The sequence below is a fragment of the Stylophora pistillata genome, chromosome 2 (assembly GCF_964205215.1).
Source record: "Stylophora pistillata chromosome 2, jaStyPist1.2, whole genome shotgun sequence".
Taxonomy (NCBI): domain Eukaryota; kingdom Metazoa; phylum Cnidaria; class Anthozoa; order Scleractinia; family Pocilloporidae; genus Stylophora; species Stylophora pistillata.
This window is the reverse complement of record NC_142520.1, coordinates 48882964-48908018: the sequence shown is the minus strand read 5'-3', so window position 1 is coordinate 48908018 and position 25055 is coordinate 48882964. Positions and strand designations below refer to the sequence as shown.

The 25055-nt window shown below is 37.3% G+C and overlaps 2 pseudogenes across 1 annotated transcript; both read right to left on the bottom strand.

Annotated features, from left to right (window-relative positions):
• Window positions 1–334: 334 nt before the first annotated feature.
• LOC111330451 (uncharacterized) lies at window positions 335–16921 on the bottom strand (annotated as a pseudogene). Its single transcript, XR_015996843.1, has 8 exons — window positions 16915–16921; window positions 12670–12981; window positions 12352–12453; window positions 4618–4973; window positions 4226–4340; window positions 3924–4047; window positions 3381–3385; window positions 335–1292 (listed from the first exon to the last, which is right to left on the bottom strand). The product of XR_015996843.1 is annotated as an uncharacterized LOC111330451 (transcript).
• Window positions 16866–22544, bottom strand: LOC111319363 (uncharacterized; annotated as a pseudogene).
• Window positions 22545–25055: the final 2511 nt, after the last annotated feature.

Below are 25055 nucleotides of genomic sequence, written 5' to 3'. Positions count from 1 at the left end.
GTCCCGTCTCCTGCAGGGTTGGGGTAGGAGACGTTAATTTCCCACGCACGAGATTACTGTGTGATGGATGTCCTCCCTGGGGTGGGTTGGGTGGGTAGGCGAAATCGCTACGGACTAAACACGGCTGCCAGAGGCGCCTGTCTGATTTCAACCTTAAAACTGTAACTAAACACGTATGTTGTTTAGAAAAATAGAGACCTTTACCTTACCTTTACCTGTCACGTTCTTCAAATGGAGGAAAGATTTCACACCCCCTCCCACTGTCACGTTCTTCGTGGCTTAGTCGTAGGGAAGATAGATAGAATAGGGGTAATAATGAACGCCAAGCGGTACATATATATTAAGCGTAAATATTTATTTTTTGTTCAAATCATAGGGGTTTACCCTAAATACAAGCAATATAGTTCCCAAGGTACTTCTCGTGTAAGTAAGCAGGTGTGTCATTACTTTAAAATGTTACAAAGTGCTGAAAGTTAAAGATAAATTTTCCTGCTCGGTGATACTCCTATATTTGTTGATTTCGCATCGCTGAGTCACAACTTAAGCTAATTTCGAACTATTATTAAAAATGCAGTTTAATTAAGTGACTCGGTCCTGTTAAAATGGAATAACTTGATGGTGACACAGTGTAGCTGTTTGAGGTTAAACTGTTTTATAAAAGCGAAAGCAAAAAACCATCCAATTGGTTAACGGATCCAAAGATTTAATGAGTAGGACTGAGAAGTATGTGAGTTAAAACCGAAGTCATGTTCAGTTGAAAACACAAAAGAGGCTTGGTTAGCTTCTGTAATACCAACACCGTGGTTTTGCCCGGTAGCAGCTACTTCCTCCTCCACCAATCATCATCACTGATCCATCACCACCACTCCAGTCACACCAAAAGCCGATCTTGTTTGCGCTTTGGATGTTTCCATTGCATTCAGCCTGTTGAAACCCGTCTGTTGACTTGTACTGTCCGCCATACTGAACCATACAACTTCCCAGACACCGATCACTGGCCCAGACTTTGCCATTTCTAAAATGGCCATAACTTGTGATTTTAGATCGGAATGTTTGTCCGCCCAAACAGTTACCCGTGGTCTGTAAAAGAGGGGTGTGGCTGGAGTCGTCACTGCGCGTGATCTTTATCTCGTTACCGCTGACCGACCAAAAGGCTGTTGAGATCATATCGTTGTTCACTGAAGGGTCGTTTGTCGCTCCAGTGGCAATTTGCTGGTCATACCACCACTTACCATCCTCACGCATCCAATTCTTGCCGTCGCTGTTTGAGAATCGAGCGATAAGAGTCCAGCCTGCAAAGAAAGAACATTTCCCATCTTTTCTGTTTATAATAACAATGTATGGATACTTTAATCTTATTTCTAAGTCTTTCAGGATGGCCATATCGGAAAGGATAGTAATTTATTCTTTTTCTAGCTTGTAAAAAGTTGTGCAATGGTTTCACCCTTCTTCTGTTTTTCTTGGCGTCATTATCAAAATAAATTAACCATGAAAAATTTTCTCGTGACCACGAAGGAAATATATTTATAAAAGATAAAATTATTAAGTGGGCAAAACTCGTAGGAAGGAAATAATTATAGCTTAACTAATTAACTAACTTTAAGTGGTGTAATTAACAGATTAAGAACAAATAGGGTTACTCATACATGTTTTTCCACTTTTACAAGAATAGTTGTAGGAGCCATATGATGCGTGGAATTCTTTTAAGATTTTTTTTTAAGTCAGCAGCTGATAGTAACGCACCAGTTGTCAGCCGTCGTGTGCGCGGGAGATCGTTAACCTGGATCAAACCCACTGTAAAAGATTTGATGAAAAGGCGCGATTATCATCACAAGAAAGCTATTGAGCCTCACTGGAGCAGTTACAAAAGGCTACGAAATGCTGTGTCGATGAAACTTTGTAGAGAAAAAGCAAAGTAGTATTCAAAGCAGTTACGTGAAAAGCAAGACTCGCGGGAATTGTGGAAAACTTTAAATGCGCTTTTACCAAACAAAAAACAACTATTTTTAAATCAGGAACAAGGAACGATGAGAATAATTATCGGCCGATCTCATTCCTTCCCAAAGTATCAAAGATCAAAGATCTTAGAGGGTGCTATTCAGGTTCAATTCTTGGCTTTTTTAACTGTACATCCACCGATCAGGTTTGGACAAGAAACACTCCACGGAAACTGCAGACTGAGGTTTATCTCACCGATCTTATTTTGGATCACATGGATAGACAAATAGCTACTGGCGCTGTATTAATTGACTTGAAAAAGCTTTTGACTTAGTAGACCATGAATGTTTACTCTACAAGCTAGAAAACTACGGAGTCAGAGGAAGCACTCTGGATTGGTTCCGGGACTATCTTACGACACGAACACAAAGGGTACATTTTGGAAAGGACTTGTTCTCCAGCCAAGCCATCCAATTTGGTGTTCCGCAGGGCTCAATTCTAGGGCTTCTTCTTTTCGTTTTATACATAAATGACCTGCCTCAGTGCTTAGAAAACTGTTTCATTAATATGTATGCGGATAGCACTGTGGTATACTCTACGAGTCCTTGTACTTTGGTAATAAATAAGGTAGTACAGGATGAGTTAAATCGAGTAGCGCAATGGATGGAAAGTAACAAGCTTATGTTAAATCAGAGTAAGTTGACAAGATCTCACAAAATCGCCTAATTTTTGTGTCCAGCTCACGGGAAAGTTTTAGAAAGGGTAGCCAAATTTAACTATTTGGGTGTTGTATTGGAAGAAACACTTAGTGGGAAAGATCACCGATATGGCCTGGGGTGAGATCTCAGAAGGATGTTGCAAAGAGCTTCAGCGCTTAAAAAACCGTGCGGCTCGAATTATTCTTCAAAGGAAACTTCAAAAGACTCAACGAGCTTAACTGATTAAGGTTAGCCTGTAGAAGGAAACTGCATAAAAGCATTTTAGTGCTTGAATAATTTTCCGAAATATCTTACTCAGCATTTTACAAGGAATAGGGCTTTTCATGATCAGGTGACTCGAAGAAGAAACGACCTGCGACAAGAGAACTTTTAAGTATGAAGGAAAAATCTATTTTAACGTTTATATTAAGAGTGCCCCCTTCCTGGATTAATTTTAAGAGTTTGATGATTAGACATTTTTTTTATTTGTAATTTTTCTCCTCTACAAATCTATTAACATGTTATCATATTTGTGTATTTTAGTCTTTTAAATTTTATTTAATAATAATAATAATAATAATAATAACCTTTATTTTAAGAGTGTGACACCAACTACTTTTGAAAAGTATTCTCCCTAGTGACCCTCTAAAACACCCACCCACCCCACCCCAGGGGAGAACATCCATCACACAGTAATCTCGTGTGTGAGAAATTAACGTCTTCTACCCCAACCCTGCTGGAGACCGGACCTCCATTTATTCGTTCCTATCCGAGAAGACTAGAATATCTGACCATTTCTTGATCTTATAGAAAGGTAACAAATTCTTCACAATTAGTTTAAGACCCTGAGTATTGGTCCGGCCGGGGCTCGAACCCTCGACCTCCCGCACAACAGTCCAGCGCTCTATTCTTTGAGTTAACCGGGAGGCGGTGAGCTCAATTAATTATAATTTTTACTCCAATTGATTATAATTTTTATTCTAATTGATCACAATTTTTACTCCAATTTTAAATTTTTAAATTGTACATATCTTTATTCCCTTAGACCCCTATGGATACCAGCCTCGTTGCTGAATGGGCTACCCTGTTTAAATAAACTCACTTACTTACTTACTTACTTAATAGCGAAGTTTGAAGCAGTTAATGAAATGTGAACTAAATTGTGTCTCACTAGTCACACAGTGCGTATTCTTTCGCGCAAAAGCCAACGTAACTGTACGTCTTATCGTACTGTGCAGCGCATTTTACATTGTTATGACAAACAGATTAACAACAAATAGGGTTTACCTGTACATGTTTTTTCCATTCCCAATAAATCCGCTTTTGCAGGAACAGCTGTAGGAGCCGTCAGTGTTGTGGCAGTCTGCATTAATGTCACAAGGCCGAATGGAAGTACTGCACTCGTCAATATCTGAAGGAAAAATGAAATTAACTTTTGGGTAAATTAACAGGAGAATTTGGAAATATACGATAATAGCAGGATAACGGCAAACAACTAAGATGTGGGGCAGTCTCCTGTTGTGGAAGAGAATTATACCATCAGTTAAGTTTGAAGCAGTCTTGTAAATGTGAACTTAATTGTGTCTTACCTGTTTCACAATGTTCCCCAGTGTATCCTCTCGTGCAAACACACACGTAACTGTTCTTCTCGTACTGTGCAGCGCATTTCCCATGGTTCTGACAAGGCCAACTGATGCATGGAGACTAAAGAAAACATATAGCAATGAGAAATAAACGCGGGTGATGTGGCATAAGCTCGACAGTCAAAAAAAATCTTATTATGAGCCATCTTTCCAAATAAAGTCAGTATCCCTTAGTTGACCTTCCCCGCTAATACCCAAAATCCATATAAGTCTTTCGCTCAAATAACCCCTCTCCTTATTTCTGCAATCAACCCCACTCTATACGCATTCAACTGCGTGTAATTCATATCCTCTTCCTTTCAAAAAAACAGAGTGAACAGTTTCCATTTGCAACTTACTGCGATGCTATAGTGATGGTGACTCTGACTGGGGATTAGCTTGTCTGAGTTGTTGTAGATATCCGATGGAAGCAATTCACACAGAATTTTGCCATTGATATCATAAAATGCAGCCAGGTTAAAAGAGAAACATGAAGGGATATTGACACAAGCAAATCCACATTCGCTGCCTTCAACAACATGGTCCAAACCAATAGTAGTGATGTTGAGGAAGAAAGACTTGTGAAGCTCAAAGTTGGCATAAACCATTTTTTCATGTGTGCCTCGGCTAAGAGGTTTACCTTCAACCAGTACATCAACGACTTTTGTTTCCAGAAACGAAAAAAAGAAATGAAAAAAAGTATTGCAAATTTCCACTCATGCCCAATATATCATCAGAATTCTAAAACACGTGTTAGAAAAACTCTTATTACTAGTACTAGGAAACAACTCCTTGAATTTTTGGGAAGTCTTAATTATAAGACCATTTGAAGTTGTATGATACCATCATCCCCATGTGGCCGAAATCTGATCAGTTCCCTTGCTCTTGAATTAAGCAGTTTTATAGCAAACTGTGAGTAATTTGCCAGACTGTAAAATGGATATGATAAAATCATTAATTCTAAGGGCTTTTTGTATATTTGGCATAACAGATCACATATCAATTGACAACCTGTCGTAAATGTAAATATACCAGGGCTGCAAGTTGTCTATCAGTTCAGACAGCAATAAACAGAGAGTCCACTATTAATGACAACTTTATTATTGATTAGTTAGTGAGAGAGATATATTTTTTTAAAAACTTTTTTTCTAAAGTTTTTCAAGATTTCAAATTAAATAAGTTATATCTAAAAACAAACTAATTTCACTACACCAAAATCTGCTTTTCTCTGTTGTCTTGTAAACTGACAACGTCCAAAATCTGACATGCTTTCGAAAATGAACCAGTCAGTGTTGGCAATTTCCACATAGAAAAGATATTGTTTCGACTCTTCATGATGAGAACTTGTCAGTGACAACAGTTCAGCAAAAGGAATGAAAGAATGAAACAATTTTATCGTCGTGAATAACTTAACTTTATAACTGTTCTTAATTACTCCTCACTTTATTTTTAGTAGAAGTTGATTTCCTTCCTACCTTATGTCCCTTTGTTAGGACGAAACAGTTGTAAAACTTTAAGAACATGCAACTTTTGAAACAGATGAATGAATAATCGAAAGGTTCACCTCATATTCCTCCACCTCTTTTTTCCTTTTCTTTTTTCATCTTTTATTTTACTATTATTAGGTGAAACACTTTCTTTACGATTGCTCTTTCTATAAGGGGATAAAACATATCGTATGGTAGTCCCATGTATTGTGATAAAAAGTTAATGTGTCTTGGTAATAATTTTGAACGGTTTAAACAAGACACAGGCTGGGAATTTTTTTCCTCTACTCCGGAAAGAAGATGATCTTCACTGCATTCTATTCTGGAATAGTTGAAAGAGAATACCGTGGCGATACGAAGAGCCAAAAAAAGAAGAAAAAAAATTAATAGACTTTACGTGAAATGTTTGAATGCTATACCAGCAAAATATTGAGTTTATGATACAACTTAGGAGAGAATGATAATTAAATCACCTTTCTCTGCTACAGCCCAGCCAAGTAACCATTCCACTAAAAACACAGACACAAAACCAAACGGAAGCAGCGACAAAATGGAGCTTTTCCTTTTAAAATACATCACGGTATAAGACTGAAATATCTCTTATGTTGACAGACTATTGGTGCACTGACTGTTTTAGTTAGTTGCACGACTGAACATCGCGGTGTGGGTCCTAACACAACGACCATTAGAAGATCACTTCCCTTGTTCGTTTCTGTAAAGCAGAGCAATTAATATTTAATGCTAATTGGCTTAATTAAGTTCTGTGATTGACAACGCTTCTTGCCCCATGCAACGGCAAACCTAATTACTTAACTATGACGGGCCTTAAGATAAAATCACATTACGCTTATGTGGTAAAGTGATTTACGTGATGGTCCATCTCGCTTAGGATAGATCAGTTATCGATAACAAACCCACTTTCATTATTAATTTTTAAAGATGATTCATCGGCATTGTTGTTTTTTTTTTTTAAAGAAAGATGATTTAGATACACTTAAGAACATCTTTGAGGCAGTCAATTCTCTACTTTCTGTTCTTTCAAATAACCTCTTTTAAATGTTGTTGACGAAGAAACGTTTACATGCAATCGTTACTTTCCAAAATGTTTCTCGTTTTACAGTGAAATTAATGGAATGAGGCAATATTTTCTCCTTAAAACATGAAAAACAAGCCCAGTTATTGGCAGGTTATGATATATAGACGTAGCATTTGTGCGTTTTCTTGTTTACATCTAAAGTTTTAATTGATTAACGATTAACGTAGTAATGGGTATTTGGAAGGGAAAAGTAAGGAATAAAAATAAGGAAATAAGGTGATCAGAGACTTATAATTAGTAGCCTCGAGGAACAGTTGCATATTTTTTTTGCATGAAGTGCGAATGTGTCTTCATAAGACAAACAGATGAGAGGCGGTAATGGACCAGCAGGTATTAATTTAGCAGGTGAAATTTAAACATGGATTGCAGAGTTCACTTTTCTTGTATTCAAAATGCAAGAGTTTCCTTTGACTCAGTTTGAATTTCCTGTCTTGTCCACTTATTTTCGTGGTCTATTGTAAGTCCATAAGCCTTTGCGCGTGGGTACAGTAATTATTCGATTTAGCGCCCCCTTTCAGAAGGTGCCCCTCAGCGATACTACACAAAAAATGTCTAATAAGATATATATATATCGGAGGCAGTATTTTTCTAGATGAATGTGGGGATTTGTCTCTCTTAAATGCTGTTTTATGGCATCATCAAGCATCAAAAAGCTTTAAAGTACTCAACTCAGACGTCAACCATATGGCTTGTAGACGTAAATTTCGTAAATAACTGAGTCCACTTTTTGTTCAGTGTTGGGTGGAATTTCGAAATGTGCAAATTAAGTTAACTGGCTGAACTTGAAGTTCACCGTAACCACAACATATTTTTATATTTCTACAATCTTCTACCCTACTTAAGCTAGTCTGAATAAAAACATCATGAAAGAAGAAATTAGAATTTCGCGCTACGCCGTGATTAAAAGCTTGTATATTTACAGTCATGACCGCAAAGGCAAAGCAGGTGTCAAACGGAAAAACTATTTTCAATGTAAGAAACCGTTAGAAAGAAACACTCATATGACTTGTTCTCACAAAGGATCCATCTAAATATGCGAAGCAAAAATAATACCTCAAACAAGAGTTTTGTGGAAAGACGAGTAACTCAGTTTGTGCCATTTCTGATGATGAGCGCTGTCAAAAACGGGCCCGTTTGAGCGCTGAGGCGATTTTTGCTTGGAAAAATATATGTTACAATATTTCGAAAACCCATGGTGGTTTCAATTTTTTTTTTTTTTTAGACTAGGACAGATTCATGGGCAAATTTTAAAAGAAATCGGTTATTTTTTACCCGAAAAGCATCCGACCGCTTTTAAAGAGACTGCCTAAATAGTAGGTAAACATATGGAGCCAACAGTAAAACTCTATCAACAAAAGTGTGTCCTTGATTTGCAATTTTTATTTCTCAGCTTCGCCATAGTGTCTACGTTTTAGGTCCCTAATGCACCGCAGAGTGAAACTCCACGCCTGCTCATTTAGCACTAATTATTTCTTGGTTACAAGCGGAGGCCCATACCATGAAAAGTATTGCAATGATGTAAGCGCATGTGCGAACTTCTCAAGTAACAACATTTAATCATTGAATTTCATTTAAAGTGTTGAACACCAAAGGAAAAGACTACTTTCTACAAACTATTCGAGACCATGATGCATAGCTGCTGTTCTCACCGTGAAGTAACATGCATTGGTTCATGCCCCACAGGAGAACAAAGCTCTGCGTGGGTCGATCGGCTTGATCGGAAATGATTGCAAGAGCTATTATTAAATGCTATTTGGCTCTTTTAGCATGTGAATCATTCATTTTACAGCGTGATAGTCCATGCTGCTTAGAATGGATCAGTCATCAATAACAACTCACGCTTATTATTTTTAAAGATGATTCTTTGGCATTAAGGTTTTACTTTCCAAGAAAGACGTAGATGCAATTAAAAATATCTTTGAGGCAGTCAGTTCTCGAGTTTCCCTTCTTTCAAATAGCCAGTTTTCGAGGTTGTTGTTAATAAGTAGCCTTGAGAAAAGGTTGTATTTTAATTCTCTCAGTAAACTGCATGAAGTGAGATCGTCTCTTCATTAAGCAAATAAATGAGGAGCAATAATGGACCAGCAGGTATCAATCTAGCAAGTGAAAAGTAAACCTTCATTGCATTGTTAAATTTTTGGCGTTTGAATTGAATGATCATGGGCGTACTTCGAAATAGTTCAAATTTCCTGTTTTGTACACTTATTTTCGTGGTCTAATGTTAGTCCATGAGCCTTTGCGCTTGGGTGCCGTAATGATTCGACTTAGCGCGCGCCCTCCTTCCAATAAGCACCCCCTCTCTAAAAAGCGCTCCCTTTCTATTAAGCGCCCCCTCTCTAATAAGCGCCCCCAGCTTTGAATATAGCGTTTACTATTTGTATAGAATATAGCGTTTACTATTTGTTATATATATATATATATATATATATATATATATATATATATATTTTTTTTTTTATCAATAAGCGCCTCTATTCTAATAGGCATCTCTATTTAGAATGCACCCTCGTTTTGATAAGCGTCCCTATACCATAAGCGCCCCCTATTCCAATAAACGCTCTTATTCTGTTTCAGGCATAACACTGTACAGAGTAGATGTGCACTGAGATCAGCCGTGGTCCATCTTCCATTAGGTGGTCTGGGAAAGTCTTATCACAAAAACAGTGGTCTTGGTCTCAGTTTCTAAACCATTATGTCAGTACACAGTTCCTTCAAATAAAAGATACCATCTTAACATGTTGCGACGATTGCTTGGCTATAGTCGTTTAAGCAAGGAATGATCCAGGGGTGAAACAAGTTCGTTCAGTTTCCAATCTTTTCTATCCTTTCAAATAAGACTCGAAGTTTGTTTCACATTCTGCTGTCTCTCAAAATAGAAACTTACATTTTTAAGCAACCTCAGTTCCAGTAAGCACCCTCCCTTGAGGAAACCCAAGAGTAAACAAGCGCCCTGGAAATAAAAAAATCGAATCATTACGGTACTCTAGTAGTTTTGCGTAGCAGAAATACAATTTTCAGTCGAAAAGAAAGAATTTTTGGAAGTATGAGCCGTTTTCATGTCCATTTTAGGAAACTCTATTTCGGATCTCGAGAATTTCTTCTCGATGAAGATCCTACTAATTGAACTATAATGCATTTATAATACATTCAAAAAACCGTCCAGAAAGGAACGAAATTAATATATCTATTGTGGAAGAAGAAAAGCCCCGAGTACTGCGTACTGCAAGAGAATATATATATATATATATATATATATATATATATATATATAGTGGGAGGAAAAAGACAAGTAAACTACAAGTTCATCCCTACAAGCCTGTTTCGTGGTCGCCCACTCATCAGGGGATTTAATGAGAAGCCTGATGAGTGGGCGACCACGAAACAGGCTTGTAGGGATGAACTTGCAGTTTACTTGTCTTTTTCCTCCCACAATATATACTTCGCTCTACTTCTATGTATTGAGCACTGTTCTACGAAAATCAAGTCACACTTTATATATATATATATATATATATATATATATATATATATATATATATATATATATATATAACTAACTGCAGACAGTACTGTTTCGGCCTTCTGGGCCTCATCAGTGCAGTGCTAATGCTAGGATGGGGGAGAACCGAGACGGTCACCCCAAACGACCCAACCTTTGTGATATCGTCTAATTAGACGTTTTGTTGTGTAGTATCCCTGAGTATTTTTACGAGGTGTGCCGTATTATGACGAGCCCGTAGGGCCACAGGCAGCCCAAGCTTACTACTAGAAAAGCGGACGTGACTCTTACAGTGTTGCGCAACGTTTTATATTTATAAAGGTTTGTATGGAATGTTATCGCTTTGCCTTAAAAGGAAGAAGAAATGTCTTGTTTTGAAATAAAATGGACTTACCTTATTGCTTTGCTGTTTTCTTTGTTGATTACCAGCGTCTCAGGCCTTTTTGTGGCACTTTCGGTGAGTTAGCGATATTTTGGTTTTCAACTGCCAAAACAAAGCCTTTATTTTAGCAGTTGAACACCAAAATATCGCTAACTCGCCGAAAACGCTTCAAAATAGCCTGAGACGTTTCTGGCGTATGATGGACACATCGTAAAGGATAATCATTAATTCTTTTTCTAGCTTGTAATGAATTGTGCAATGGTCTCGCCTTTCTTCAGTTTTTCTTGGCGTCAGCAGTAAAAAAAAATAACCGTGAAAATTTCTCTGGTGACGACAATGGAAAGATTAACCATTATCCGTAAACAGGCCAAAATTTTAATGTAAGCCGTTGAATAAAGAAAGGAAGGGAGGCACTTTTCGCTTTCACTATCTAATGAAATTTGAAAAAGTGTTCTTTTTTTTTAACATTAATGCGCTTGAATAAATTTTGCGGATCGATGTTTGATTTAAACACTTTTCACACTATAAAAGAGTAGGCTTCCGAAAGCAAAAAGGATATTGGCCTCTTGGAAGAGTTCTGCTGGTGAGCCAGATACTGGTTTTTAGCTGGTGCACAACAATATTTGTATGTTTTTTACACCGTAGATTTTCTGTGACTTTATCTTCTCACTCTTCGTTAAATAACTCTTTGAAAGGCTTACACCTGAAGCCAAAAGCTCTCGACCTGAAATTATTATTAATCAGGTTGCGCAAGCCTATTTATAAAGATGAAATTACCTATAAAAGTAAGCAAAACTCGCAGAGAGGAAATAGTCATAGCTTAGCTAACAAACTGACTCTATGTAGTGCGCTAGATTAAGAACAAATAGGGTTTACCTTGGAATGGTTTTCCATTCCCAATGAATCCGCTTTTGCAGAAACAGCTGTAGGAGCCATAAGTATTCTGGCAGTTTTCATTAACGTCACAGGGCTGGATGGAAGTGTTGTAGAGCGTTTTCAAGGATTGATATTTCCAGTATTTTTAGGTTTACCTTTTGTTTTATTAATTCTCGCCTTTTCTCCCCTACGTGCTATTTTGATGAATCTATAGTTTTGATCATTTACTTTTAGTGTGTGCTTGAACTTGGCTCAGTTCTCACCGTGCTGGACATTTTAATCGCTTGTTATGGTTGGTAATTAGTTTGCTAGGTTGTCATGTTTGGGTTGGTAGAACTGACCTTGTGTTTTACCCACACTGAATATCCTGTTTTGGAAATTCCCACGGTCAGCTAACCCAAACATGTTTGTGATTTTTGTATTTAATACTGGGGCACTCCTTGCTGAAAGTAGTAGAAATAAACAGTGGAGAAAGAGAGAAAATTAGCTGTAGTAGAAGCAGCAGTATAGGAGAATAAAGAAGAAAATTACAGAGTCTCAGTACCTCTTGTTAATTCGCCAAGCGAGTGGTAAAACCCCCACAACAGAAGCATTGCACTCGTCAAAATCTGAGGGAAAAAGGAAATTAACTTTTAGGTAAGTTAACAGGAGGATTCGGAAATATACGATAACAAGTGGAAAGCTGTAAACAACTAAGCTCTGAGTCATTGTCTGGTCGTGGAAAAGAATCACACCGTTAGTCAACTGTCTTACCAGTTTCACAATGTTCCCCAGTGTATCCATTCGCGCAAGCGCACACGTAACTATTCTTCTCGTACTGTGCAGCGCATTTCCCATTTGTTCTGACAAGGCCAACTGATACATGGAAGCTAAAGAAAACATACAGGAATGGGGAAGAAACGAGGAAGATGTGGCATTCGCTCGACAATCATAGTAAATATGATTATGAGTCGTCTTTACAAATGGAGTCAGTACCTCTAAGTTAACCTTCCCCGCTAATACCGAAAATAATTTTTAAGTCTCAAATAACTCCTCTCCTTATTTCTACAATCAACCCCACTCTGTATTTACAACTTACTGCGATGCTATAGTGAAGGTGAATCTGATAAGGGATGAGCTTGTCTGAGTAGTTGTAGATATCCGATGAAAGCAATTCGCACAGAACTTTACTATTGATATCATGAAATACGTCCAGGTTAAAAGAGAAACATGACGGAATATTGACACAAGCAAATCCACAGTCACTGTCATCCGGAACATAATCCTGACCAATATGGGTGACGTTGAGGTTGGAAGACTTGTGAAGATCAAAGTTGGCATAAGCCATTCCTTCATCTGTGCCTCGGCTGAGAGCTTTACCTTGTTCATCGACGACTTTTGTTTCTAGAAATGAAAAATGGAATGAACAGAAAAATTATTCCAAAGTAGTTTGCTCATGCCCAATATCTCATCAGAATTCTTAAACACTTTATGTACAATAAGAAGTACGTGTTAGAAAAACTGTTATTACTAGTACATGGAAACAACTCCCTGAAAGTTTGTGAAGTCTAAAGAGCATTTTCAGTCGGAGTTGTATGTTGCTATATTTCACCATGCAACCGAGATCTGATCAGTTCCCTTGCTCCTGAATTAAGCAAGAGTGTTAAACGGTATACAATTCTAGGGGCTTCTTGTATATTTGGCTCAACAGATCACATATCAATTGATAACCTGTTGTAAATGTTTATACACCTTGACTGTAATTTGTCTATCATTTTACTTAGCATATAAAGAAAGGCCACTCTTGACGACAACTTTGAATTATTGATTAGATAATTTGTTCTAGGAACACATAGCTCTCTTAGGGGCGGTACCTTGGGTACGCCTTTTCTTCCCCCAATTCTCTGTTAATAATAATAATAATAATAATAATAATAATAATAATAATAATAATAATAATAGTGACAGTAATAATAATAAATGATTTCTTATTGAACGCTATTTACAATGACAGATCAACAGCGCTTTACAATTAATGTCTCTGAATATTAACCCACCCATCCCACCCTAGGGGAGGACATCCATCACACAGTAATTTCGTGCGTGGGAAATTAATGTCTCCTACCCCAACCCTGCAGGAGACGGGTCCTCCATTCACTCGTCCCTACCCGAGAAGACTAGAATATTTAATCATTTCTTGATGTTATAGAAAGGTAGCACATTCTTCTCAATTATTTTAAGACCTTGAGTGTTGGTCCGGCCGGGGCTCGAACCCTCGACCTCCCACACAACAGTCCAGCGCTCTATCTATTGAGGGAGGCGGCTGTTTATTTTATTGAATAAAGGCTGATAGTTTCGAAGGAAACTGTTTGGGGCTGCGTCGGTGGGAGTCAGGAGTAACGAAATAATTTGGATATATCAACAAAGTTGAAATGGTAAATTAGCCACCGTAATGATTACAAAAGCTGACGTTTCGAGCGTTAGCCCTTCGCTCCGACGAAGGGCTAACTCTCGAAACGTCAGCTTTTGTAATCATTACGGTGGCTAATTTACCATTTCAACTTTGTTGATATATCCAAATTATTTTGTTTATTTTATTGTTAGGTAACAATCTTTAAAGACAGTTTTCTGTTTAGTTCTCTTTCTTAGTAAAATTCTAATTCTTTTAATTGGCTTGCTATAATTTTTATATCGTCGATATTGGTTCGTTTTGCCTGACCTTGGCTGAAGATTAAGAAATGGAGCAAAGAAAATGATATGTCAAGTATAAATATCTCGAAGGTTAGTAAGTGTCACACTCAGTATGCGGGATCTGTTTCACGTAACTTGAAGTTACTCGTTCGCTAGCTAAGTGAAAAACTATAACGATGCGTGAGGATTGACAGCTTAGTCAGTATCACCTTAATCGTTCCTTCTTCTAAAAAGGGGTGAACTACCTCTTGGTTGGATTCGCATTATTGTTGGTAACGATTTTGAACACTTGCCCAAGACATACAGGCTAGAATTTTTCTCTCGTACTCCTGTGCCCTCGGAAAAAAAAACCCTCCTTGCACTCGAAGAGAGTGCCATAGGGATTCGAGTTCATGGATGGATTCAGTATGACATTTCCGAAAAATGCACCGAAAATAAACTTCATCTGATTGCTTTGAATTCTGAACCAAGAAAAATATTGAGTTCTTGATATAACCAATAAGATAATAACAATGGCATCACCTTCGTCTGCAACAGCCCAGCAATGAAACCACCCTACCAAAAGAACAGACCCAAAACTGAAGGGAAGTACCGTGAAATAGAGGCCTTGCTTTTTAACATACATCGGTTACGACTAAAATATCATTGGCTGTGAGATGCAGCGACAGACCTTATGCTTTGACTTAGTTACAGGATTGGACGTCAAGATTGTGCACCCTAATTTAACGACCATGAGAAGACCACTGCCCTCATTTGTTTCTGCAACCCAAAGCATCGATATTTAAAGGAAATTGGCATAATAATTTTTTTACTGCGCGCCTTAGGATAGCTGGGCTATCAGTAATAAAGTCACGTTCATGATGAAACAGGAAGTTCATGATGAAACAGGAAGGAGATGATACACGCAGCCCACGTAGCGTTTGTGCGTTCTCAATTTGTTTAACTTGAATAACTTAACAGAACTTGCCTCATTTCTTTGTAACTCGAGATGATGAAAATCAATTTTATCTACGTCTTAGTTAATTAACTTAAATGCACGCAAGTTACCTTGAAGGCCGCTATAAATGACTTTAAGGTATCACAGAAGGAAAATCAGCTTTTTTATTCAAACTGTAATATCGTGAAAATCATGCGCGCTTTCCTTGTAAAATTAACAGTCTTAAAGCTTAATAAACACTAATTTCGGATATTTAGTTTCATATCTAATTTTTGTTATTGAACAGAATGGGAGCTTATTTCTTTTACGCCGAGATATTTTACAACATAAGTTTGTTTGAAGACGCATTTTAACAAAAACGTTTCGTTCTTATCGGAACGAGATCTACACATATTGCATTGAAAAAACGTGTCTATATTTTTTTTTTTCAACATCTCGTTATTTTTTAATCGGGAAGTTGGTATTTATTGTTCTGCAGGTGTTTGTTTGTTGATGTTTGGTTACAACGCGTTCCTAAGTCACACCTGCGAAGGCTGTTATCCAATCACATTAAAGCAACCATTTGACACTATTTTCCTGTTGGCGCTGATGCTGCAAGAAAGTAAAGAGCGGATACAGTTGTGGCAAATTAGGTCGAGCAGATTATGTGTGACACGCGTGAATATGAAGCGATTTGTGCCGGTAAGAAAGAGGTCAGGCAGAGGAGAGAGAGAGCTACGAACACTGGAAACGCAAAACAGCTTTCCAACTTTCGAAGTGCAATGCTACGCGAATAATGATGGACTGTCGGCGATATTATTCGTGAACTAGCGCCCACGGAAACTTTGATTGAAATAGGCTTCGGCCACTGAATCTCTCTCTTTAACAGGAACCCCTTTTCACTATCGGTGAACAATGTTTCCGCTCCGCTGCAAACTGTAAAAAAATTTTCCTTTTTCCGGAGCGGCAAAAGTGACTTGTCGCTTCTGGAGATGATAAATCCTTGAAAGCAACACTTGGATGACAAAAACAACCATTATATATCTAGTACATGATACTGGGATGGCTGAAGTTAATTTTCAAGAATGAACAGAGAATTATACCCCACCAACAGCTTGGTTTCCTGTGGAGACGAAGGGGAGTCAGTCGTCTTTAACAGAGTTTGAGGAAGGCGCCATAGAAAATTGACTACCAATGAGCGGGATCATTAGAATACTACAGAGCCTTAGGGGAATCGGGTAAGTTTCATCGTGACACAAACAAAATCCTCCCAACCCCCCCCCCCCCCACCCTCTTCCCCTTAACTCTAATTCTCCACCCCTTTTTTAGCGATAATAAAACGACCGGTGCCTTAGTTCTAGTTCCAGGATTTCTTCTGGTTTGCGGGACCATAAGATGTCCAATCAATCAGTGGCTTCTATTTTCCTATCATCTCTGTTGACAAGTTGGTAGAAAACTCGAGCTAGATACTTTAGACTTTATTTGATTTTTTTAAAACTGTTTAATAATTATGCACCAATGATTTCAGTTAATAATTTCTTGATGACTCTTATCAGTTGAATTGACTTCTTTGTCTTACATGGTCTTTTTTTGCATTGGTTTTTATTCATTTATGAAAACATTAATTTAGTCATTTAGTTGTTCTCTTTACGCTTATCCAATATAATATGTAGTGCTCGGTATAGCTTCAGCAATTTCTTGACGTAAATTGATTAAAACATTTAACTTACCTTGCATATCTTATTTCTGACATACCTAATGGATGCAATCATTAATGGATGCTGCACATTTACTGGAAAAGATGTGTTGTGAGTCTGATTTAAAACTATTTTATCAAACGTGATTTTATCGAAAAGTTCTTATGGCATTAAAATTGTTGTCGGTGAAGATCTTAAGATGTTCAAAGATTGTAGCGTTGCGGCTGGGGTGATGGTCAAGTTATTTTATCTTTTCTAAGAGAAGAAAAAGATACGCTATTACTGACCATTTTAAAATGTTCATCTAACTTGCACCACAATGTGACATTAAATGGATAATATTATCTTCTACAAATTAAGCTTTTTTTTCAAAAAAAGAACTGATTATTTCTAACGGATCCATAAGTTCAATGAATAGGACTGGGATGGAGCGCTGTAGGTCCTAGCATCATAACCAAAGTCGTATTCAGTGTCAACGCCACCGTCTTCAACAAAGGAGGCAGGACCAGTTTCTGTGATTCCAATCCCATGATCTGCACGTGCACAGTTACTTCCTCCTCCACCAATCATCATCACTGATCCATCACCATTACTCCAGCGACACCAAAAGCCGATGTTGTTGGCTCTTTGGATGTTTCCATTGCACTCACTTAAAAAGTAATGGCATCGACGGTTGTCTGCTTAACTGGCTCAGACATTTTCTGGTTGGTCGCAAACAGCGTGTAGTTATCAGGGGATCTTGTTCTGATTGGTCGTATGTAACCTCCGGCACTCCACAGGGGACCATCCTTGGGCCTTTATTGTTTTTGCTGTATATTAATGACATAACAGAATGTGTATCGTCCTCAATCAAATTATATGCAGACGATACGAAGATCTATAGAGAGATAATTGACCCGATCACAGATTGTCAGCGTCTTCAGGAAGATCTTACCAATATTGGCGAATGGGCTTGTAAATGGCAATTACGTTTTAACGCGGATAAATGTCAATCTATGCGAATTACACATTCACGTGATAAGTCAGTGACCAATTATTTCTTTGGACAGCCCTTGAAAGACGTAGATAAATTTAAAGATCTCGGTGTTATAATAACTAAGGACCTCTCATGGAGTAACCACATTGGTATAACTGTGAACAAAGCGAATAAAGTCCTAGGTTCTATTAAACGCTCGATAGTCACCGCTAATGCAAATATTTTTTCTATGCTCTACAAATCTCTTGTATGGCCAATTTTGGAATATGTGGTACCTGTCTGGTGTCCTTACCTCGTCAAGGACATCCATGCTCTTGAGAATGTACAGCGAAGAGCTTCAAGACTTGCTTTAAATCAACGCAAAGGAGACATGTCCTACGAAGACCGATGCAAATTGCTAAAATGGCCTACTCTTTCTGACCGTAGAACTTATCTATCTTTAATTGAGTGTTATAAAATTGTTTTTGGTTTTTACCATTTAGATTTTGGAACCTTTTTTGATTTTGCCACAACTAGATGTACGAGAGCAAATCATCAGTACAAACTTTACGTCAAACCAGCAAGACTTAATTGTTATAAACATTCGTTCTTCATTAGGATTGTTAAATTATGGAATGAATTACCAAGAAACATAGTGGAAGCTGATAATCTTCAGCATTTTAAATCTCAGCTTAAATTGTATTTAAATATTTAATTATAACTAAGTATTTTATTTTCATTTAGACTTATTTTTTAGGGAGTTTTCACATAGGGATAACCTCTTAACTTCCTTTTCTGGAAGCATATTTTCCATTTCCTCTTAGTGTATACATAGTCTGCTTCTGGAATAAATAAAGTATGTATGTATGTATGTATGTATGTATGTATGTATGTATGTATGTATGTACTGTCCACCATATTGAACCGAGCAACTTCCCTGACACTGATTACTGGCCCAGAATTTACCATTTCTAAAGTCTCCATAACTTGTGATTTTGGATCGAAATGTCTGTCCACCCAAACAGTTACCTGTGGTCTGTCACAGAGGAGTGTGACTGGGGTCGTCACTGCGCGTGATCTTTATTTCTTTGCCACTGACCGACCAAAAGGCTGTTGAGATCATATCGTTGTTCACGGAAGGGTTGTTTGTCGCTCCCATAGCAGCTTTCTGGTCATACCACCAGTTACCATCGTCACGCATCCAATTCTTGCCATCTTTGTTTGAGAATCGAGCGATAGGAGTCCAGCCTTCAAAGAAAGTACATTTTTCATCTTTTCTGTTTTCGATAACAATATGTAGACAGTTTAGTGTTAAGATAGTTATTTATCCTTTTTTCTAGCTTGTAACAGATTCTGCAGTAGTCTCGCCTTTCTTCTGTTTTTGTTGGCGTCAGCAGTAAAAAATAATAACAACCGTAACAGTTTTTTCTGGTGACCATAGTAGGGAGGTATTACTCATTGCCGTAAAAAGGCCAAAATTTTTAACTGTAAGCCGTAGAGAAAAAACTCGAACTCAATTCAGCTCTTTACAGGATATTATCACCCCAACGTTACAGAAAAGGTTTCTTGAGCGCAAAAGAAATTGGCCTCGTGGCCAAGAACTGCTAGTGAAGAAGACATTGGTTTTCAGCCGTTGCAAAAAAATATTCCTGTGTGTCTTAAACCGTACATTTTCGTCATTTTATCCTCTCGGTCTTTGTTAACGAAAAAAAAAAAAAAGAGGAGAAAAACTTTAAAAGTCTTATACAAGAATTTTGAAAATAAGAATTTTCTTATTGATGCATCTTCTTGTTTCTTTAAGAGTGCCTTTAGCATTGAAATAACCAGTCTATTTCTAAATATTTGCACTTAAAAGCTTTTGGGATGAAAGTGGTCCCATCTTATAATTAGGGTATGGCCGCATCAATAAAAGAACATTTCTCATCTCTTCTGATTTTGATAATACTACATGGACGCTACGACTTTCTGGATGGGCATTTCGTAATGGATAGTTCTAATTTTTTTCCTAGATTGAAAAGAATTGTGTTATGGTCTCGCCTTATGTTTTTTTCGGGGAAATTTGAGCGAGCAGAATGGGATGTTATTCCCGCATAGGAAAATATCAATCCAACATTCCACTGCCGTTTTTTAATCAGCTTATGCATCGGATAACGTGCAGAAGGCGTCTTCAATATTAGATGCCACGGTAAGGGGTCAGCAAGGAGAAAAAATTGGCGTTGTTTATTGCTTTCGCTTTCAGCTGCCTCGGAGAATATTTGAAGCTTTGAACCCCTTTTGCCAAATTGGTGGACGAGAAATTTTGATCGTCATGGGATCAAACGGTGGAATTAAAGTCGTATTTAACAATATGACTATGGGTCCAATTAATCCTCGTTGCCAGTGTAATCACTCGCAATAATAGTTTTCTTCCGATCGTTTTATCTTTAATGGCTGCCTATCCTTTTTACACAGCATCACAACACGACGGCATATGCTCGCTCTACGAATTTTACCCTTAGGTCGAAATGCATGCTTTGCATACCATAGCATTTTGTGAACCATTGACTAATACAATTTCCTCTCATCTGCGTATTCAACCCCTCTCCTGTGGGATAAAAAATATCTACAAAAAAATTCGAGTGCACCTCACCTCACCGAAATTTGCGCGTGTGATAAAACAAACAAAACAAAAGAAACAAACAGATCTGTTGAAGCGAATTACTAGGTTTAATTCTTGAAATCTTGTTTGAAATTAACAAAGATCCTTGTAGCGACAGTGGGAGACTGTTACGCATCTGAGCGATTGAATATTTACATTCTCTCATGCTAGATTATGATCACAGAAAGCTTGAATCTTGCGTCTTCATCGGCTGAATTGTGTAACTTAGCACAGCTTTCAACACGAATCAAATGTAAAATATTCTTGCATAACCTTTTTTTCAATTGTCAGAGGAAGAGCATGCACGGAGGTGATAACATACCCACCATCAGATACATTGTTGAAACGGCGGAATCATCAAGAGCGCAATAATTTTAACGGGTATCTATTTGCCTCCTTAAAAGCCACTTTTCTCGCATTTGATACTGAGTGGGGACAGCATACTGATGAACTTTCAGATCATGACTTAGGAGGATTCGCTTTCAATTTCCACAATGACGAAATTTTTTCAAAAGCCGTTGTTATTTCATTTTTCTCCAGAGAATGAAATAGTTCTGTCTTGTTCTTAGATGTGCCAGCCAGCTGGATTTTGCTTAAGGAGCGGTAATTTACATGGTCGGCTCATTAAGCACTCATAATACTTTGGCCTGTTCTGAAAGTTTCATATAAAAAGAAAGCAATCTTACTAATTATTTGACAATCATCTCCAGTCCAAGGATGTATGCAGGAACATAAAAATGTTTGGTTCTTCTCATGAAACAAACAAGAACCGCCATTGCGACAGCCTGACATGAGTCATCCCTAAAAAATAACAAAGATGTATGTTCAATTAACAGGCATATTTACCATATTGAGTGGAAATCTTCCTATTCAGCTGCTGTCATTTTGTGTATATGTTGTGGTTCAATTTACTCCTTGCTTTAAATTTTATTTTCTATTGTTTCAACCCTATTATCATAAATTGCCATAACCAAAAACAGTGGAAAATAATATTTAAACCAAGGATAACACTGAACCACAACAAATATTTGTAAAGTAAACAGAACTGAACGACTCGCAAAAATCTCAAACTGATATACATGAAAGCGCGAAGCTCCTTTACAGTTGAAAATAAAAAAAAAAATTTTCTTTCTGCAAGTGCTGAAAAATGATATATATAAATATATATATATATATATATAAATATATATATATAGATATAAATATATATATATAGATATAATATATATATATATATATATATATATATATATATATATATATATATATATAATATTCAAACCAAGGATAACACTGAACCACAACATATATTTGTAAAGTAAACAGAACTGAACGACTCGCAAAAATCTCAAACTAATATACATATAATATATATATATATATATATATAGCTCTTTGGCATACAAAGCTTTGCTTTCATGTCCAAATTGAGCACTCTAACTAGGATGAGTCATTGCTCTGCAATTGCGCATGCTCGCTAGTGTACTCTAGTTTGAGCACTCTGGCATGGCTTAGACGATACCACAAAGGTTGGATCGTTTGGGGTGACCATATTGGTTCTCCTCCATCCTAGCATTAGCACTGCACTGATGAGGCCCAGAAGGCCGAAACAGTACTGTCTGCAGTTAGTTATATATATATATATATATATATATATATATATATATATATATATATATATATATATATATATATATATATATATATATATATATACCTTGAGTACCATAGAGAAAGTAAAACCTTCTTTATCATAAAACTGAGCATTTCCGTCGAGGATCCCATGCTTGTTGAGTTCACAAGTTCCTTTATCGTCCCTTTCAGTTGGTTCTTCGAAGTTTGTTGTGGTACACCAGGAGTTTCTGAGGCAAGAAAGGCTGCATGATATTTGATCGGGAGATTGAAATCGTTTGACAGCATGGCCTGCAAGTCGCTTGTTCTCCTGGGTGGTGAATAACGCTGAACGAGAAAGCGTCGAGTCTTCTTTTGCGAAAATAATGGCCATTCCTTGAAAGAAGAGAAGGAAGAAACTTTCCTTGATCGCCATCTCTAAACATACTCGGTACGAACACAGTGAGATGATAGACGTAAGTTTTATTGGCATTGAAACAGAGCAATACGATTGGCTAGTTCTTATCGAGGTTGGATAAGGGAAAGGCTTCATGGTAATTTCATAGACGAATATTTGTTAATTTTCCGCCTAAACCTATGAAATGGTCCAATTCTGTGTTGCTGATATAACACAAACAGGCGAAACGTAAAATTGAGCTAGATTTATTTTTAACCAAGTCAAGTTTATTACCGTGAGATGTTTGAGGGAACTGACACAGTTGAAACATGTGATGAATTTTCTCGTCCTTGTTGTCTTTGTAAAGTTCTTTGGTTCTCAGTTACTGTTTTAGTCTCAGGTGATATGGTCACCTCTGGCAATGAGGCACTTTTTCCAGCTTCTCCTTTCTGTCCTGTCATTCCACGGGGGCCAGAAGCGCCTGTAAGTTGAAAATTTGAAAAAAACAAAAGAAAAAACACAAAATAAATAAATCAAAACTCAATTGCTGTTTTTCTCTTTTTGATGAATGCGAAACAAAAATAATCTTAACTGATAGAGAAATCGGCTCGATTACCCTTTTCGTCTTTTTTGCCTCTCTCCTCCCAGTCCTTTATCTTCCCTGATGCCTTGCTTGCCGTGTCTTCCAGGTAAGCCCGTTATACCTTGCTCACCTCTCTTTCCCTTCGGTCCCTGCGCTCCTCGCCTTCCTCGGGGACCTCGGCTCCCTTTCTTACCAGGAGGACCTGGGACGTAGACTTTAAATACGTTGATACTGAGGACGAATACCACTACATTTCATTAAAAAAATGAGATACTGCCACTGTTCACTTTCAATCATTTCAAATATTAAGTGATAAATTGTTTAGATTGGGAGCAAGAGATCGTCTTGCATTCTTTTTTTTATGGGGTTAATCCAAGAATTAAGGAAAACAAGGAAAATAAGAGCTTGTTTTTTTGGGGGTTGCCGTAAACGTTATTCTCAAACTCTTTAAACATGTAGGTTCAAAAAGTGTAAGTCGGAGTTTCTTATGGATGCAAAAAAATTGCGGATGGTACTTGTTTATCCTTTTCCACTGTCGGGCAAAGATTCATGAAAAAGAAATAATTTCTAAGTTGTTGATTTTTATTCTCTTGATATGGCAACTAGAGCGCAAAATGCTCATATATGTTTGTTTTTAACAATCAGCAAAAATTATTAATTTTTAGCAATTAAAGTACAGTAAAACAATCCCTTCCTGCAAAAAAGCGAAGCTAATCCGCCGAGGCGGGAGGTAAACCAACATTTGCAAAAATTCTTGAACAATAAGTTTGACCGACCAGAGAGGCTTGGAGAGCATATCTATACATGAACAACGAAAAACAGTACTATAACTTATAGATAAGCGAATTTGGTATCAAAACATGCGGCTAGAATAAAATTCCACACACACAGAAAAAAAAAAACAACAACAACAACAGCATAAGTAGCTAAAATATTATAATTTTCTCATTTTATCAATTGAAGTATGGACGTCAACATAATCATTATCTCTCATCAAAATGTTCAGCCACTACATGTCTATGCAATACCAGTACTCTTTTGATTCATCAAGTTAGGTAAAGAACGAAGACAGATAGGAATACTATTCCAGATCCTCACACCCAGTCTCGAAAAAGAAATTTTCATGTGTGCTGTTCTCGAATGTCTAAGATTGGCAGCCGCTGAGGACTTTGTATAATAGTGGTGTTTTCCTGACAAATAACTAAATAACTTTGAAATGTTAGAAGGTGTTAGATTATTGACGAGATGATACATAAACCAACAGATTGTTTTGACATTGATAAGATGAAGAGGAAGAATGTTTGACATGTTAAACAAATGTATAGCATGAAAACTAAAGAGGAAGAGGATTCAGGAATTTAAGGGAGAGGATGTGGTGAGGAGCGGTATTTTGCAAATGAACGGATATGATAATTTGTGCGTCATTTAAGGGGGAAGTCTGGATATGTGAAAAAGAGACTCTCTGCAATCCCCGTATCAATGGCCGTTCCCTGAAATGCTTAAAGCCGAAGAGGAAATATTTACTCAATTTCATTTTATAATAGTGACATGTCCTCTCCGCTGAAACGTCATGTTTTAATTAATGGTTCTGCTTTTTAATCATTCCGTCAATCCTTTATTTAAACACGTGACACCTAGGAGTACAGAAGTTCTCGTTAAACGTTTTTTCAAAATCTTCTCTTCTACCGTGGCAAATTTATATTACTTTAAATACGGGTGCAAATTTTTTATATCTACATTTCATCTGTTTTGCGGTCTTATGCGTCTGGTATAAGATTATGATCACACTGTACAGCAAATACTGACCTATTCATCTCGCCAAAATAATGCAAGAGGCTTCCTTGTTGACTAAAGCCTTCGAGACCTTAATCAAATCAAAAGTTGAAGTTCAAACATTTGGAGCTCGATCACGAATAAACGCCAGGTCTGAGGGCGGCTTAGTCATTTTAGTCATTTTAAATTCTGTCTTGCAGGGAAGAGGCCCGTAAAT